Genomic DNA, 12,411 nt, shown 5'->3' with positions numbered 1-12,411 from the left:
AAGGGCGAGCATGTTTGGTGCGATGGGGATGCGAACCCACGACCCTCAGATTACGAGTCGCACGCCTTAACACGCTTGGCCATGCCGGGCCCAAATAATTTGTTTAGCTCCTAAAATTTCATAAATACCTTTGCAAGTTTTGGATGATGTTGTTTCCAAATAAAGCAAGAAAGTTTAGTAAACAAGATATAAAATGTTGTCAGTTAATTGTGGGATGCAAAAGTTAAACCTTCCTCACGAAATTCACCTGGATACTTTGAGAGAAATTTTCAGGTTATAAGTTATTTATTGCGATACAAATGAAAGTACCCACCACCTATGATCTGTCTGGATAAATTGGCGAGTGCAGTCTTGTGTTTTGTGTTTTTCTTATAGCAAAGCTACATCAGGCTATCTGCTAAACTCACCGAAGAGAATCGAACCCCTGATTTTAGCGTTGTAAATCCGGAGACTTACCGTTGTACTAGCGGGGGGTGAGTGCAGTCTTAAAGAACAATTATCGAAACAAAGTATTTAAACAGGCAGCATAAGATAAGTTTATTAACCCGGTGATAATGGCATTGTTTAACATTAATTGGTTTGGTTCGTCAGGATATGTAACACACAGAGATGTTTGTTCGTAATTTATAAAGATAACTGATAAATTGAAAGAAAGGTTGAGAAAATATTCAGCAGAATTTTCTACATTTAATCTCTCATTCAACCGCGTTTCTCCATACTAATTTATATTTACAAAGTAAATGATAAACAGAAATTTCTACAAATATTAAATACATGATTCAACTACACTCTTAAAACTAAACAAATAATAATTGTGTAGTGAAAGGAAATGGTATAATAAATAAATATGTTCGCCTTTTGCCCTTAGAAGTAATTTTTTAGCTTCAAACGACATGTTGAATGTAAAGCCAATAACAGTAAAGCAGGTCAAAGGGTAATATAACGGTACATAATGAGATAAAGTACTCTTTACAATAATAGTGTACTAGTCCATGTGCTGACCACTGAATATTTTCGTTATCATCAACTACACTAATTCTAATGCCCATATACAGTACTGTACAAAAACATTAACACAAAAGAATATTTAGTCACTCTTTCTATTTTATAGGGCTAATTTTTCCATGTCTTTACAGAATGTAAATTTCAACACTATGGTAATGCTTCACTGATCCATATTGACTATTAAATGAGTCAAGGAGCGAACACTCACAATTCTTTATAATTCCCCCACACTTGTACCAAGTGCATATCATAAGTCTTCTGTTTGAATGAACATACTGATCAACTTAAGGGATTGAAATGACTGTCATGGTACCCATTCAATGTCTTAACTATATATCAGAAAGACGCTATAAAGGAGCTAGCATGTGGTACCGGTATATACTTTATAGTATTAAGTTAATAACACTATAAAAATAAACCTTGATAAAAATCAGTGCTCAACACTTATATACACGTTTTGTCGTCATGTCAGTGCCCGAAAAATGTGTAGAGAATTGTTAGTAGAGCAGATAATTTGCATAAAAGCTTTATGTGATGCTGGTTGGACTCTCTGACAAATTGTTGCAGAATTGAACTGCTCTCCAAATACTGTCATGTGCATCCTAGATGTCAAGATCGAGACAAGGAAGTTTGAAAATACAAAAGGAAGAGACAAAAACTTTCAAAATAGCTTGAAATCTAATTTTTGACTTTGTCCTATGTTACTTAATATAATTTATCTCGAACGAGTCTGCTACTTATTATGTTAAATACTTTACGTATTACTATATCAAGTAACCAGATATTTAAATTTGAACATATAAGTTAATTGAATTTCGATATGTATTAAATTTATTACATTTGCCAACAAGATTGATATGCACAATTTTCTTTCTTAACACAAACATATTTTAATATACAAACAAAAATACACTTCATAATAACAGTTGCTATAAATAGGTTGTTAACATTTGAAAAAAAAATGAAGATATTCATTAAGTGAATAAATCTCTGTTTAGTCTCCCGTTAATGTTTATTGGTGAAACAAATACTAGCTTAGATAACGTTTTACAAAGTTTATTTTCTTTTTACTTCCGATGGCAACCAGACCACAAGAGTGTAAGAATATTGTTTAGATGAAGTGGCTGAAAATATGGATGTTTCATTTTTGGTTTATAATATCTTTATAGAAAACCTGTGATTTAATTTTTAAACAGATGTAACCTCATCACATGCAAATTCTCGTAGTCACACATTCTAAACATAACGCCAGATTTATTAAACAATAATTTCACTATAAAATAAGTAATGTTTGCTGAATTTTTATCAAAGTTTCTTGAGAACTATTTGTGCTTGTTGTCTCTAAAAATCGAATGATAGACTAGAGGACGAGAAGTTAGCTAATATTAGTAACGTCCACCACTAACTAATTTTTTGGTCTGTTTTAAATTTCACGCAAAGCTACTCGAAGACTATCTGCTCTAGCCGTCCATAATTTAGCAGTATAAGACTATAGGTAAGGCAGCTAGCCATCACCACCCACCGCAAACTGTTGGGCTACTCTTTTACCAACGAATAGTGAGATAAATCGTCACATTATAACGCCTCCGCTACTGAAAGGGTGAGCATGTTTGGTGCGACGGGGATTCGAATCCGCGACCTCAGATTACGAATCGAGTGTTTTAACCACCTGGTCATGCCGGGCTTAACTAGTTGAATGAAGGGATTTGACAGTTACCCTTATAATGCACACAAAGACCACGTTTTTCAGTCATTTTAGGTATTTCCCATTATTGTTGTTTTGTTGTTGGTTGGGATTAAGCACATAGCTACACAATAGGCTATCTGTGCTCTGCCCACCACCGGCATCAAAACCCGGATTTTAATGTTGTAAGTTCTCAGATATACCGCTGAGCCACTGAGGGACAATATTTCCCATTATTATAGTTCTATAAAACAGAGTAAATACGAAAGAAGACTTTATTAACGAGATTAGCTCATACAACATACTATAAGTACAAGGTCAGTATTAAACTAACGAGTAAACGTAAGCTTTGAAAATATGAAATACTTTGTATCATTTTTTTCAGATGCTTAATTTATTACCATTTGATAAAGCTAGACTTCCTGTTAATATGTTTCAGTTTGTTAATATAATATAAAAATACTAACTTTTTATTTCATAAAACATAAATAGCATTATCGTATTTTATAGATAAAAACAAAATACACTGTCAATTACGTTTACAATATATTCAATAGAAATCTGAGGTATTTTAGGCAAGAAATATAAAATAGAGAACAGTTACTTTATTTCTAAAAAAAAATTGTTATTCTTGTTTAACATAATGTAATAAGTACAGAATATAAATAAAACTCTAAGAATTTGAATATGAAAAGACAAAGTTAATTCGTTAAGGAGAAAATTTAGTAAAAACATAGTATAACTCATTAATATATGTACTCACCATACACTGAAAACAGGAATTATACGTTCTTTCATTTTACTTCGAAGTTTGTTTATCACTTTATGAAACTCAATAACAATATGAAGTAAGAAGAAAAACAGTTGTGGATAATTTTAATGTGCTGCCTTAACTGACCAGCCCTAAAAAGTTCGCTGGAACATAATATGAATAATATTGAATTATTGTATTTATTAAATCAAATTTAAATAAAATACATTAAGAACCATGTTTACAAAATACAAAATAAACATGTGTTATTATTTTAAAATATATTATACCTGAGATCTCGGCGTTAAGATCCCAAAAACTTGAACATTGTATTCGTTACACCTTAGCATATTGTGTGTGAAATTTAAGGATATGCAGCAAAGCAGTAAATTTCAGATCTGTGAGGAAAATTATAAATATATAATTCCAGGAGCGTAACCAGTTTTATTCTTTTTCGGAATTTAGTGCTGATAAAGAAAGCTATATTTACCACAATGTTTCAGACTATCTAGAATAGTTCAAGATTAATCGATAATAAACAATCAGCTCACGTTTCTAACACTACATCGACTTGAAAAGATTGACAAATCATCTTGTGATTATCAGGAAGACTTTCTGCTTGAAACCATTCGTGGAAAGATTGTTTCCTAAATAGATAAAAACTTCTTGTCTAGTCTCACTGGAAAATTTGGATTATAGTTAAAGTTGTATAGGATATTCAGCTTAGAAATCACTACACAGTTTTCAAAGCATATTTTGTTTAAGCTATACTGCAATAAAAGTATAATGCTTGTCCATATTTCATGATAATATGCATGTTTCCTACTACAATAAAACAGCATTTATGGTTTACTGTTTCTGGAGTTATTTAATATCTAAACGTTTCAAGTTCCTTTGTTTACGGTAAAATGCTCTAAAATTGCGAGTTTTTTATTACGGAAACTGTTGGTTTTGTAATAGCAGAATTGAGGACATATGCTGAATGTCGGAAAGTTTGTATGACATTTTCATACAAATATTGCGACTTATTTCAACTACTATACACTATATATATATATACACACGTACACATACAGAGATTCTTATATTTACTGTTTTCAACAAAAACTTTTAAGAACCAATTACATAATACGTTTTCTTCATCCTCAATCTTAGTCACTTGGAATGCTCCATAAAGATGCCAATGTCGATACGTCAAACCATTTCTTAAAAATTCACTCAGTCAGTCATGTTGATGAATGGAACCTTCGAAATATGTGGCTTCTTAAAGTAATCTTTAATCAATAAACATTAAACCTTTTTTTTATGAGTATCTTCTGGTGTCAGTTGATTATTTTTTTTATAATATACAAAAAAAGAAAGAAAAATAAGATTTAAAAAATTTAAACAGATAAACTCAATGTCAAATTATCAGATAAAGTAATGTTTATAAAGATAAACTCAATGTCAAATTACCAGACAAAGTAATGTTTATGAAGACATAGATGCAAGATTTCTGTCATATTTAGATACTGATCTTATTATGCAGACTTACACACTATTGCTTTGGTCCTTCGAAGGGTCAACAGTAAGATTAAGGACTTACAACGTTAAATTCTGGAGTACCATTTGCAGTGGTGGACAGAGCGTAGATAACTTTCCATTAAATATCTTTGCATTAAAAGAAACAAATAAAAAAAAACACTTTACGCCATCCGTGAAGCATCGTAATGGTATAATAAAACAAGGATTCGTATTAGAAAATTTGAAAATTCGGGTTTAATCCTGTATTTCCTTAAATGATATACGCTAAATATTCATACGATATCTACAAAGATTACGGTTAACAAAAAAAGCATGCCTAATTAAAAACCTAATATTGTTTACCAAATAAATAACATGTAACAAACATGTTTTCAAAACAAGTGTTAACAAACAAAATAACGAAATACTAGAGAATATAATAATTCTGGAATATTAGAGAAATACTAATATGAAGAATTTTGCACTAACAGAGAAAAAACGTCTTGTATAAACAACTTTTATATTAAAATTTGTTCACAACTTGGCCAGCTCACATGTTGAATTGATAGAGTAGAGAGAAGCTTGTTAATGAGTAATATACATTGAGAACTTTAGCAACTCCATCGTGATCTAACCTGACCGTTGCTCTTATAGTAGATCTACGATTCCAAATTGGGGACCGTATTTTTATTTCAACAGTATCAAAACACAAATCATTGAATTCATCACGGTTCGTACATATTATATATCAGACCAGACTAGACCTCAGTTACAAAATTATTATAACATTGAACGCAAACTAAATTATAAAAACTGATTAAATTCCATTTGTAAAAGTAAAATAACGGCTAAAAACAAAACTGCCAACAATGAAAGAAAACTAATGCCAAATTAACGTAGAAGGTTCTTATTCAACATAGAACACAGAAACTAAAAGAGCTATATAGTTAGTTTGCTTACCAAAACCGGATTCACTTGCAGTTACAACTGAAATTAATATTTAGCTGATGCTAAGTCAATACTTGAAATACAATTTTCATGTAGTTCCAAGGTTACTTGTAACGATTACGGTCACATTTCTTTTGACTGTATTTTGAAGTATTTAATATTTGCAAACAAATTTCACAAACTGAAATTATAACAGTTCATTAATTTTTCAATAACTTTTACTGTTGTTGTTGTTTTTAATATTTTTCAAAGCATGTGTGACGGCTCACACTGCTAAACTTATGTTTCCATACTCGTGGCGGGTGTAACACTATTATGTCAATTCGTTTCATTTCGCAGTCAAACATTCAAGGTGTCTCCATCTGTTAGCTATGTTTTATATTAAATAGTAAGTGTTAAAAGTTCGGTTTGTCTTAAATTTAGCTCAAAGCTACAAGTGGGCTATCTGCGTTTGCCGTCCCTAATTTAGCAGTGTAAGACTAGAGGAAAGGCAGCTAGTCATCACCTTGAGCCAGTCTTTTACCACGAATAGTGAGATTGACCGTCACATTATTACGCCGCAACGGCTGAAAGGACGAGCATGTTTCATGTGACGGAGATTCGAACCCACGACCCTCGGATAACTAGTCGTGTGCCTTAACCACCTGGCTATGCCGGGACAGTGGTAAATAAATATTCTGTTTATTCAACTTTTATACTGAAATAAATCTGTAGAAAGCAAAAAGTGCATATGACGTTAAATATCTGGGAGTGCAAAACATTTTATAAAAGAAGCTAAAATTGAATGATTTTCAATTAATGATACATTTTATTAATCATTGAATAAAATTTCCATTCAAAATTGAAAATAAAACTTACAATTTAGAGGGGTAAATATTTCATATTTCATGGGTAATATTATTTTAAGGGTTAAAAAAAACCAACAAAAAGTGAAAATCTGTGTAACGATTACGTTAATAACAAATGCAAATAATATTGTTTTCCAGAATGGATGCTAGAGGGCAGCACTTAGGTTATATGCGTTATAATAGAGTGTGTGTGTGTTTTTCTTATAGCACAGCCACATGGGGCTATCTGCTGAGCCCACTGACGGGAATCGAACTCCTCATTTTAGGGTTGTAAATCCACAGACTTACTGATATACTAGCGGGGGACTGTTATAATAGAACACGAACATATCTTTAAAGAAATCAGCACTCAGTAGAAACTAATTTATAAATTTTGATATAAGAACGGATATTAAAATCACTATACAAAAAAGAAATAAAGGAAACCTATCAAACGCCTTTAAGTATTGTAATAACTAACCCATTTATTAATATTTTTTCTCATAGTCATTGAAATTTTGTTTTTCTCCATTCTCTTTAAGTTGCCCTACAGTGGCTTAGCAGTATGTCTGCGGACTTACAACGCTAAAACCCGGGCTTCGATACCCGTGGTGGGCAGAGCACAGATAGCCCATTGTGTAGCTTTGTGCTTAATTCAAAACAGCAACTCTTTAACTTTTCTAAAGACATTTCGTAATTATCAAAGTGTTCAATCCTACATCTTTGCCAAAAACAAATGCAAACAGGGTCAAGAAAAGTGAAATTAAATTTGTTTGCGAATTTTATATGTATTGTTCTTATAATATTATTTAACATGCATAAAATAGAGTTCACAAAAATAGGTTTATGGGCTCATGTTGGTACAATTCACGACTCAATCCCTATGCTGGACATAGCACAGATAGTACTTTGTATCGCTTTGTGCTTATCACTCTAAGAAACAAAAAACAATAAAGCAAATTGAGGGAAGAGAAACAGATTTAAGTTAGTTTTAAGTTATTCCAGATAATTTAAGTCTTAGAAAAACGCAACTGTTTCATAATTCAGGTTAAAATATAAGTTACAAAGTACTGCGAATCGTTGGAGGTTGAAACTAATTAAAACGGAATAACAGCTCAACGTTTATCCTAAAGACACGTCATCAAATTAAATAGCTAAAAAATAATGCTTTAATTTTTTTTTTATCTATCCCAAGTAATGAACATAAAGTGTATTGATTCTAAACTAAACTGGGTGTGCATACACATGTGGGTATATTGCAAAAGCGAATCATCCAGTATTTTGCTGTTGCAAATAGCAACTGTGAACCGGAGCATCGTTATTGGAAAAAATTTGCTGGTTTTCAAAAGTGATAGGATAAAAAAGGTAATATTTTAGTCCCATAAAGTTTACTTTCAGTCAGTCCCACTTTAGTATTGGTTGACTGAAAGAAGTGGGGACAATCAACAGGACCTATTACCTACCTACTACTCTAAATTGGATATCACTATTGTTTGACACAGCTGCAGCGCCCCTAAAGCTAATAATGGGTAGAGTGTTTAGTAGCATATTGCAATTTAAATATTGGATCTTTCAATCCACAGCATAGTAAACGTGGCTTATTCAGAGTGATACTGCAAAATTTTCTCCATAGTTTCATTAAGTTTCCAATACTGAGTATTAGAAAAAAGACAAACGTATGTAATTTAACTTTTAGCAATAAGCAGCTTCCAGAAAGAAATACAATTCCATTTCCTGAAGATCAGTCATATCAGAATACATGAACATACATAACACCACTATAGCTTAGATGTAGACCATCTAATCATCACTTTTTCATGCATATCTTAGGTGCAATGTACTTCCTCATTCGGCCCGGCATGGCCAAGCGTGTTAAGGCGTGCGACTCGTAATCTGAGGGTCGCGGGTTCGCATCCTCGTCGCGCCAAACATGCTCGCCCTTTCAGCCGTGGGGGCGTTATAATGTGACGGTCAATCCCACTATTCGTTGGTAAAAGAGTAGCCCAAGAGTTGGCGGTGGGTGGTGATGACTAGCTGCCTTCCCTCTAGTCTTACACTGCTAAATTAGGGACGGCTAGCACAGATAGCCCTCGAGTAGCTTTGTACGAAATTCCAAAAAAAAAAAAAAAAAAACTTCCTCATCACCCCCGTTTGGTAAATTACATTTGCAGTGTAACGAGTTCAGTTGCATACAGTCGCTTTAAAACATTATTTGTTAGTTAGTTTGTAATTAAGCACAAAGCTACACAATGAGCTATCGGTGCTTACTTGTTTGGAATTTGTTATTCAGAGGATTATAAATAAGAACTTCGAAGGGATTCAGGCTAGAACCACATGTGGGATGAAGATGTACTGCACATCTGAACCTCTCAATCGCAATAGTCATAGGTCATGTTATAACAAATCATCTTCTAACAGCACAAAGATTGTTTTCATAACTAACTATCATTTTCTAGTCGCAGTTTACTTATATCCTTAGTTTGTATCTCAACACGTCTTGGATATAGTAATTAAAAAACTAACGCTTTCGACAAAAATTCACAAGTTAAAACAACAAAGTTTGTTGAATTCACGAACACATGAAACATCACAGTGCTCTATTTGTTATAATCATCGTGACATGTTAATGGAATTAAAACTTCTCATTTGTTTCTTACGAACATGTCTGACCTTTCAGAGCCAACCAATAGTGTTACTATATTTAATAATAAGATATTGCGTTGACTTATAGTTTGATATTGATTTTGTAAAAGCACGTCATCGAATCTCAACAACAAAATTATTTTGCTATCAGAATATGCATTGGTTAATTAGAAACGATGTTCATTACTTATACATTTGCTACTTTAGTCATTCCATAACACTAATAACTTAATATTTAGCACTTTATTTAAAAAATGACATTTAATGCACATAGATAGACAATATTACCTGCGTACCCATCTATCTGTTGATTGAAGGGGGTACTTTAATGAAACCTAAATATTTATAGGAAGATGTATCAATGTCTTGTAAGACAAATAAAGAAAAGAGAGATAAACATGTCAAATTATTAAACTTTTCTTTCTTCAGAATGCTTTATAATAGTTAGTGACATACTACACGCCAAAGAAATGGGCTGGAAGAAATATATTACCCTATAAATTATCCAAAGAAACGATACCTTTAGAAACGTCAAATTACCGAAGCAGGTTGAAGGATATTGTTCTCGTTTTGATTGATCAGATGTATGTATATATATATATTCTCTATTATCCCATCGTTCAGTGTCAGTTACACAGCATTTATTGCCTCTCCATAGCTTTAAAAATCTACATAGATATTTTTGATAAGTCTATATCAAAAATGCTGTCATAACTCTGTTATTTATTTTTAAGTAAGCCTATGTTCTGACGTTTATATTAAACTGGGTTTAGGACTTAATACCTAATCAAAGAGCCATTAAAGACAAGACTTTTGGTTATACACGCCAATTACTATTGATGAAAATTTGATAAAGAATAAAGTAATCAATCTTTCCTATGAGTTTGGCTTCAAAACTGCTACGTTAACAACATGAAACAAAGTCTTTCAGTGTATTTGAACTGGTCTTTATCAATGGATCCTTTTTTTACTTTAAGTCTGAAACTTTGATATTTTCTTGTAAAGATGCGTGTATGTCCTCCGAAGATGTTAACAGACTCTCATAACCCAGAAAGTAGATAAATATCCCCACAGATGACGATGACAACCCACGAAAGATTATCGGTTCCATAATGTGAAACACATAACAAAACTTTACCAATAAAATTGACACTTTGTGCAGAAAAGAAAAAAACAACAACAAAAACTGTAAACTATATTTGTAGACAACAGTTTTTATTATTATCGATTTAAACTAAAAGTAAGAGGTGGCATTTTTCAATTTTACTACGCCTTCTTTTCATCCAGCTGAATGGAGATTTTACTTATTTTTGTGAAAGGAGCAGCGTCTTGAAAGCTCACAAAATTAACAGGCAGTACGGTATAATGAAGCTTTCCCATAACGGCGCTTCATCACGTGACAGTAGGGGTGGTGAATTAGTTCAAAACCGTGTTGGAAGTGTTAATAAGGCTTTTGAATAAGAACTTAAGTTACCTTGAAAGTGATTTAACTGAGAGCCATTATTTTTGGAAAACTTTAGTTTTAGAAAGAATGACAAAACACAGCAACAAACAATACTTAATGAGATATTCTTATAAGCTTGAAAATAGTCAGACTTAGACAGAAACGTACATTCGCATAATTTTTGAAATACAGAGGATTGATATGTTATATTAAAATGATTTTGAATGTGGAAGTCAGTAAATCCTTTGAAAAACCACATCAGATATAACGTCATGATGGAAGGGCATGTATCATAATTACATTTTGCATTATTTGATCATCAAAATCTTATCACTTTTGGGAAGAATATATAACAACTTTTTCCGATATAGAATATTCACGCACCTAAGTAATAAAATTATATTACGGAAAGAAATCTAGAACTTCAATGAGAGGATATCACTTGTATTTATTGGGATTTCAAAACAAAGGAATACAGATCAACTTGAGACATCAAAACCACCCAGAAATAAACGTGCAACAACTTATACCTCACCCGTAGTAAGCAAAGTACGATATCATGTAATAAGTAAGACCATAGAACTACAATGACCAACGACAAAAGTCCTCCATGTGTCTTAGGCAACAGTAACTGACATAATAAAGCAACCTTCACATGTAAAGGGTCACATGTAAACAAGCTACTTTCGTAACATATTTTTCAATTTTCACACACCTCCAGCAACCGGTAAATGAAACTGGTATTCATGCTGTTCTTTATTTAAACACTTTGGCTTTATTGATTAACACAATATGAACTTCTGTACAAATGGACTGTTGAAATGACCTCTGGGAAAATGTAATTGTGGCACATTAAGTGGTTTATGAAAATTATACAAGGTAATTGAGCGTTCTTTAGACATGTCAGCTTTACAATGAAATCTTTTACAATAAAAACAGCGCTGTTGGGGTTATTCTCACAATGTAAGATCTAAGATTGAGAATACTTGGCGACATCGTCTTAATAGAATGTACACAATCTCTTCAATTGTAAGTGTGTGGAAAACTGCTCATTTCTTATTTGCTGTTTCAATAATACTATCCCAAACTGACAGGTATCTAAATAATATTTTGGGAATTTAAATTTTGTTTTGTTTTTTGAATTTCGCACAAAGCTACTCGAGGGATATCTGTGCTAGCCGTCCCTAATTTAGTAGTGTGAGACTAGAGTGAAGGCAGCTAGTCTTCACCACCCACCGCTAACTCTTGGGCTACTCTTTTACTAACAAATAGTGGAATTGACCGTTACATTATAACGCCCCCACGGCTGAAAGGGTGAGCATGTTTGGCGTGACGGGGATGCGAACCCGTGACCCTCAGATTACGAGTCGCAAGCCTTAACACGCTTAGCCATGCCGGGCCGGGAATTTAAATGCAAATCTATCATAGATAAACAATAACATGAACTTAAAATTATTTTCAGATGCTTGTTTTTTCATTTCTAGTAAAAACGATTAAGTATTGTATGTGAATTATGCTCTATTTGGTGAGGGCTAGACAAGCTGTGAGAAATATGGACTAGATCGAAAGAAAAGACAAAAATTGAGTCTTATTGAAATAAGTGGAT

At 32.6% G+C, this 12,411-nt stretch overlaps 1 long non-coding RNA gene across 1 annotated transcript in view; it reads right to left on the bottom strand.

Annotated features, from left to right (window-relative positions):
* Window positions 1-6,170, bottom strand: part of LOC143254164 (uncharacterized) — a 32,171-nt gene extending 26,001 nt beyond the window's left edge. Inside the window, exon 1 of the long non-coding RNA XR_013030082.1 lies at window positions 5,904-6,170. This is a non-coding gene — a long non-coding RNA (uncharacterized LOC143254164). The remainder of the gene's footprint in view (window positions 1-5,903) is intronic.
* Between the last annotated feature and the right edge of the window lie 6,241 nt (window positions 6,171-12,411).

This window comes from Tachypleus tridentatus, chromosome 1 (assembly GCF_004210375.1).
Source record: "Tachypleus tridentatus isolate NWPU-2018 chromosome 1, ASM421037v1, whole genome shotgun sequence".
Lineage (NCBI taxonomy): Eukaryota > Metazoa > Arthropoda > Merostomata > Xiphosura > Limulidae > Tachypleus > Tachypleus tridentatus.
The sequence above is the reverse complement of the archived record's forward strand: the minus strand, read 5'-3'. Positions and strand labels throughout refer to the sequence as shown.